Source organism: Echinops telfairi, unplaced genomic scaffold, assembly GCF_000313985.2.
Source record: "Echinops telfairi isolate 266 unplaced genomic scaffold, ASM31398v2 ScPeMD7_7468;HRSCAF=8506_0, whole genome shotgun sequence".
Taxonomy (NCBI): domain Eukaryota; kingdom Metazoa; phylum Chordata; class Mammalia; order Afrosoricida; family Tenrecidae; genus Echinops; species Echinops telfairi.
The window spans coordinates 66,444,912-66,452,757 of NW_022111369.1; positions in this window are offsets into that span (position 1 = coordinate 66,444,912).

Here is a 7,846-nt window from a genome sequence, read left to right on the forward strand (position 1 = left end):
TGTACTACCTATGAGCAGTACAATTTTAGCTGCATTCAGCAGAAGTTAATTTGGGTGTTTTTGCCTTCCACACACGTCTGTGTTCCTTGACTTTTGCAATCACAATAATAAACACTGTAAAATCTGAGTACATCCATGGCATGGATCAACTTTTGCTAGGGACTGCACTTTACAAATACAAGCCTTCTTCCGCACCCAACAAAAAGAAATAGATCTTAATGGAGGGACTTAAAAACAGTTGTAGAAAACATTTTAAGGGACTTAAAAACATTAAAAGATCATGGGATTTGCTTTTCATGAACTTTTGAAAGCCCCCCTAGTAGCTCTATGTCATTTTAAAATAAAACAAAATAAAACACACCTCTTGGTTTATCCATAGACAAATTACATTCAAAATCATTATTTTCCCACCAGCCTGTGTGCCTACATCCCCAAACCAGACTTTCAGGCACATAGAGGTTGATGGGTTATCGAGAAAAGAAGTCAAGTGCATGTCCTGATGTGTTAGAAGCGCAACAGTTAACTGCAGACTCAAAAGGCAGCTGCTGAAATCTTTAGCTCTTCCTCATTGGACATTTCTGTGGCTCATTCTTGCTCCTATAAGTTCTTAGGACTGAAAAGAACCTTTCAGAATCATTTGATGAAATCAATAAATGAATTATCCTACTTAACGTCAAGGCCAGCAACATCTATGAATGCCATGCAATGCTCTTCAGGCCCAATGTGTTCTTTCTGGCTGTATGACCATGGGAAAGTCCTGTGTGTTAGACAGGGTTTTCTAGAGAAACCCAGGACACTTATGATTTTATAGATAGAGAGGTAGATATATACAGCACGAAGAAATAGAAGAGCTAATTAGTCCACACAGCAGTACAGAGGGCTCAGTTCAACTCACTTCTGTGGAACAGTTAATACACTGGAAGTCCTTCAACTCACAAGGGCTGCTGGGCCCAAGGTCAAAGAAGCAGACAGCTAAGTCTTCCCTTGGGCAGTGCAGGCAGTCTGGCCACAGGCAGCAAACAACAGGGCAAGTCACCAACAGTCAGCAGCTCAGGAGCAGGCCTGGATGGGATATTAAATTCAAGCAATGCAAGATGACTATTGAACACAAGCAATGCAAGATGACAGAATCCATCAGCCTCAAGCTCAAGTGATGTACACACCAGCAGCGTGGCAAAGCAGGTCTCAAAGGAAGTTCAAACCGTAGCATAATCCGTGGGTTGGGTGTCCCACAGGTAGGGTAGCTCAGAAGTTGAGGCAGAGAACTAGCTAAAGCAGCCGCATGCTGGTCTGATCACCAGAGAGCAAGAGAGAGATGGACAGGTCTTGCGGAGCCATTTATCTCTTTGTCCTCCAATCAAACTGTGACCTTATTAATCCCACATATTCCTATTGACCAGGTAGGAACAATAAGCCTACCTATCACATCCTGCTTCTTAAGAAGGCAGCCATGAGATCAGGCTATGGAGCAGAGGAGCTTTCTAGCTACTCTGAGGTTGGGCATTAGACATATTACTTCCCCAAGCCTTGACATCCTCATCTATAAAATGTGTATCATGATAATATTTGTCTTTTGAGTTAGAAAAATTGACTGAATAGATATATATAGAGTGCTTAGCTTTGATTCTGGCACCTATGCAGATTATGGGTGTTATGTAAAAGGGACTATTATTATTTACAACAGGACCAGAATGCACCTCTCAAGATTGTTGGGAAGACTGGATGGGATGACGTAGAGAAAATGCTTGGCTCAGTCTCAGGCCACTTTATAAATGTCATAGATGAGAACAAACCTACTAGGTCCCACCAAGTCCCTGGGAGCTGCGAAGGGTACACACACTCAGCTGCTAGCAGAGAAGTTGGAGGTCAAGTCCACCCGGGAGTGGCTCCAAAGAAAGATCTGGCAATCTACTTCTGGAAAATCAGCCATTGAAAACCCTATTCTGACACACATGGGTTTGCCGTGGGCTGTGATCCGCTCAAAGGCAACTGGAAGAGGGGGTTGTTCACAGAGTTTCCACTGGCTGGTGTTTTTGGAGGGGGATCACCAAGTCTTTCTTCGGAGGCACCCCTGGGTGGACTCAAATGTCTCATCTTTCAGTTAGTAGCTGATTAATGAACTGATTTATATAAAGGCCTGGAACAGCCTAACTCTATAAATGTACCTAAATAGCCCAAATAAACAAGGTCTATTACAGCAGGTCCTGGACTAGAACTTACATAGGTTTTCCTTTATTTTTATTCTAATCTCTTCCAACCCTTCTGCCAAGGCAATTTTCCAAAATCATTGATGTAATCAAGAACAAAGTAACAACACAACATAAAGTCTTGGGTGACTCATTCAACATTGCCATAATCCTTCAGAGTCCTAGCAGCAAGTCTCAGGAACTCATGTGAATAGTGGTTAAAGGGTGGATTATTTCTAATAACTGTCCTGTGTCCAAAGCACATTGTTGAAGAGGGGATTGCATATTTTGCTCCAATAGTTTGTCCTTAAGGTTTTGGCTATCAGAAGCAAGTATAGCTGGAATGTGGAAATGACACGTTTAAAAATATCTCTGCAACTCACTCCTACATGACTTTTTACCAGGTGAACTTACTCTTAGTCTCCTGGAAGATTAGATGTCAAGATAATTAGCTCTCTGCCACATGGACTGTCTATTTTACAAATCTCCTTCTCCTTTCTTCCCTGTGTCTCTTAGTTGACACAATTCATTATTATCTGATGCCTGAATTTTTCCATTTCTTTTACAGCACACTCAGAAGCCATTTCCTTTTTAGAATTTACCACATTTAACACTCAAGTCACACGAATAACTTTGATGTTATAGTTTACAATCCAGTCTGTTTTCAAATATCATAGAAAATAAAGGGGAACGTTGCCTGCCATAGTCCACCCTCCCATCTCTCGTTGGTCTTCCAAACCCCACAGCCCACCGAAGAGGTAAAGTGCACATTTTCCCATTTATTTTATGGGCAGAGGCCTATAAATTTCTGTTTTCATCACCCAACACCATGGTCTGTGAGCTTTCCCATTTCATTGTTCTATCTGAACTAGACCTGGCCTTAAGCAGCCGGGGACTAACTTTCTCTTTTCTAACATAAAACAAGCCAACCAAACGCTCAGCTGACAAAGAATGAGGTGGGACGGGGAATTAGCCAAAGGAACCATACAATTATAAAAATTTCTGGCTGGAATGGCTGCTTGTTCACCTACCTGTACTTTGGCTATACCCCAAGTCAATCCAGCAGGTAATCATGGCCCCTATTTCAAAAGAATTCACAGGATACCGTGTTTCTGCCCTGCGCTTAGGAAGGCTCTTCATTTAGGAAGCTTAATGCCTTTTTCTCTCCAGACTCTTTTCTTGTGATTGGTAGGTAAAAGAGCTAGTCAGCTTCATGTCAACTCGAGATCCTGATGTCCCCAGGATGGGGAAGGGCCTACCTCATCTCGCAGCCCCATTTCCCTGCCCCACACTTGAGGGGTATGATCCTCAGCTGCTCCAGGTGTCAATACTTTGGTTAATTATGGGACCCCCCCAAAAATCTCCCGAGGCTACTCATGAACTGAACCAGTGTTCGAGGTAGAAACAAAGAAGATGAGAGATGTTTTTCTTCCTTTCTCTTTTGCCAATATCATTGCATCATTCCTAGTAACCTAACTGCCTCTTCAACCCACTTTCACAACACAAAACTCCAAGACCTGTCAGATCACCTTTAGCTCATCTTGGCTCTATCCCAAATGGAGCTCCTTTTCAAAACCCAAAAGAAAGGTCTCCGTTAAAGTCCAGAGTTTTCTCAATTTATCCAGACCCACAAATTATTACCAGGAGGCCTAAAACCTTCAGGAAAACACTCCTCACCCCACTCTTGACCCTCAGGAATGCGTGTTTTGTTGTGGGGCGTCCTTGAGTCAATTTTGACTCACATTAACCTCCTGTGACAGAGTAGAACATCTCCATAAAGTTTCTTGGATGTAATCGTTATGGGAGTAAATCATCCGGTCTTTCTCCCAAGAAGCTGCTTGTTGTCTTCAATGATCACCCTTTTCGGTTAGCAGCCTAGCACTGAAGCATTCAACCAACAAGATTCCTTCCAATCTTGCACCAGTACTTAATTTTTTTTAAAGGTTGTGCATGATTTGATACATCGGACTAAATCAACTATTTTCAAGGTACATTTAATTCATTTGGGGACCCTGGTGATTAGTCTCCATCACTCATCTGTCAGTTTGTCCTATTGCGGGAGCCTGTGGGCTGCAGTGATGCTGGAAGTTATGCCACCAATATGTCCAATAGTAGCTGGGTCACCCAAGGTGAATAGACTTCAGTGGAGCTTCCAAACGAAGAAAAAAGAGTTGTTGTGGTCAGGCGCCCTCGCCTTGCGCTGACCCGTAGTGACCCTGTGGAAGAGAATGGAATAGACTGTACAATTCTGATGAATTAGACACTGAGACTCTTACGAGCAGCAGGAGAAGGTTTTCTAATATAGTACTAATGGTTGAGCCTCTCGAGTTAAAGGACACAAACTCCAACTGGGAAGAACTGTGTCCGCAAGTGCAGTCACCCTTAATGATGTGCTATAGACAAAGCTTTGGGGGCTTCTTGGGCCAGTGGAGCGCAACTCAATGAGAAGAGAGAAAGAAAAAAAGAGAGACAGAAGGAAAATGAGAAGAAACAGATGAGAATATCCATTAATAATTGGAAGGTGGACTGTATGAAGTATGAATCTTGTATATATGTATGAAGTAAGAATGTATGAAGAATGAAGTATGATCACTGGAAATCATCTAAATGAAATCCTAAGAATTAGTGAGATGAAATGGACTGGCATTGGCCAATTTTAATTAGACAATCACATAGTTTATTATACCTGGAGTGAAAATTCAAGAGAAATAGTGTTCCATTCATTTGGTAAAAAGTACACTTCAAGATTTATCTTGAAGTACAATACTGTCTGAGATAGGATGTATCTATACCCCTACAAGGAAGACCAGTTAATACGACTATTATTCAAATGGACACACCAACCATGGGTTCAAATATACCAACGATGAAGAGAATGGCACAAGATCAAGCAGCAATTGGTTCTGTTGCTATGAGTCAGAACCAACTTGACAGCACCGAACAGCAGATAGCCGCCTACTGAACTGTAAGTGGTCCATCAATGTTGTTGTTAACAGCTGTGGAGTTGGCCCCCTGCTTTGGGGACTCGTGTGTGTCAGGGCAGCATTGTGCTCCTGGGTTTCCCATGGCTGGTTGGTTTAGAAGTGCAGTACCAGGTCTGTCTTCAGAGGCACCCCTAGGGGGACTCCAACCTCCAACCTTTTGGTTAGCAGCCAATCGTGATGATTATTTGACCACCCAAGGCCTGCTCTGGCCACAGAGTGTGATGAACAGAGCACTGATTTGGGGGGTGAGACAGGCTTTATGTTTACTGCTCAACTGTTTCATTTACTGTTGAGAGATTTTGCTCAAATTACTTAAGCTCAAACCCTCAGGCTTCTTAGGTGTAAAAAAAGAGCTGTTAGCAATTTCCAGTTTGATAAGAAGATAAAGAGAGAGTTAACAGCTCTGAAGCGCATAGAACAAAGCCTAGCACACACTACATTTCCCAGCAGGCTGCAGGTGACAGCTACAGCACTGGCTTCCTGAGTTAATCTGCACGGGATTTACAGCAATACACTGTCAGTCCTAATAACAGAAACAATAGCTACAATCGCCAGGTCTCTAATGTGCACTTATCTGTGCCTGCTATCGTGCTCGGTGCCAAGGTCATCAAAGCAATATAACTCATGTGCCTGTCCTTAGTGTAGTCACAATGTCGAAACTGGCCACGGGAGGCCCTTTCGTAAACATCTAAGTGCAGAACTCTACCAGGGCTGAATTAAAATTTCAGAGGACCTAAACCCACTCACCCCATAGAAGAATCGATGCATTTGAATTATGGTGCTGGTGAAGAATATTGAAAGTACCACTGACTTCCAAAGAGTAAACAAACCTTCCTCAGAAAAAGTGCAGGGACAATGCTCCTTAGAGGCAAGGAGAGTGAGACTTCATCTCGTGTACTTTGGGCATGTTGTCAGGAGAGACTAGGCCCTGGAGAAGGACGTCATACTTGAGAAAGTAGTATGGCAGTGAAATAGAGGAAGACCTTTGACAAGATGGGTTGACAAATGGCTTCCATGATGGGCTCAAACATAAAAACAATTGTGAGGATGGCACCGGACTGGGCAGTGTTTTGTTCTGTTGTACAGAGGGTCATAATGAATCAGGACCAACCCAGCAGCACCTAACAACAACAACAACAACAAACCTTTGATGATCTTGGCACGTAGCACAATAGCAATGTAAAGAAAACCAAGATCCTCAGAACTGGACCAGTAGACAACATTACAGCAAAATGAGAAAAGATTGATGGCAAGAATTTCATTTTGCTTGGATCCACCATCAAGGCTCATGGAAGCAGTAGTCAAGAAATCAAATGACACTTTGCACTGGGCAAACGTGGTGCATAAGACCTCTTTAAATTGCTGAAGAACAAAGCTATAACTTTGCGGACTAAGGTACATCTGATTCAAGCCCTGGTTTTTTCAATCACCTCTTAAGTGAGTGAAATTTGGTCAAATGAACAAGGAAACCAGCAAAAGGATTGCGGCATGGAATGATGATGCTGGTAAGGACTTTGGAGAGTGCCTTAGACTGCCCGAAGAAATAACAAATGTCTTGGAAGCAGGAAAGATGATGAGACTTTCTCTTATGTACTGGACACGTTGTTAGAGACCCCCAGTCACTGACAGAGAACATCATGCTTGCTGAAGGGGAAGGTGAGCAGAAACCAGGAAGACCATTTCGGAGATGAATTGAGACAATGGCTCGAACAATGAGCTCAACCCTAACAATTGTGAGGATGGTACAGGACTGGATGGTGTGCCAACGTATGGCGCATAGGGTTGCTATGAGTCAAAACTGACCTGAAGGTACCTAACAACAAGCCCTAAGAGAGAAGAGCCCTGGTCAGCCACTGGTCAGGTGTTCACCTGCACACATATGGGTGGGGGGTTCTAATTCACCAGTGACTGCTCCAGAGAAACATAGAGCAATCTGCTCCCATAAAGATTACAGTCTTGGAAATCCTCTGGGAGATTTCTACTCTGTCCTCCAGAATCGCTGTGAGTCCGAATCAGCCTCATGGCAACTGGTGAGCTCTAGGAGGATTATGATGCAGCCATCCCTGTAGATAGTGAAAAATAAGCACAGTCCGAAACCATAATTAAGTATAAAGAAGGAGAACAATGTAGTGAACATTGTTCACTACATTTTCTGACTGGGATGACAGTCTCTGGACTTCTTTTGAAATACCAATGTCCAAATTCTGTGCCAAAAGATTTTTTTGTAGGGACCTTATTTTGTAAGTATACCTTTAGTTTACCACATACACCAGCCTTGGCTTACTGCATTGCTCCAAAGGCAATTGAATGTTCAGTGAATGAATAGCAGTAGATAGGCCACAAGGGGAGAAACTAGCTGATGGATAGTTCACAAGCAACTTGATAAATCCCCCAGATAATTTAAAAATGCTTGTATTTGGAAGGCAAGATCCAATCATCGTTTTATTAAGTCAATTGAATTTGTTTCCAAACACATAGAGTATTTTCTTTTGTGATGGACATTTTTCCCCCTCACACTCTAATAGACTTTATTAAAAAATTTTAAAAATCATTTTATTGGGGGCTCTTACAGCTCTTATCACAATTCATAATCCATTCATGATGATGTTTCCATCATCATTTTCAAAACATTTTCTTTCTACTTGAGCCTTTGGTATCAGCTCATTCATCTTCCCT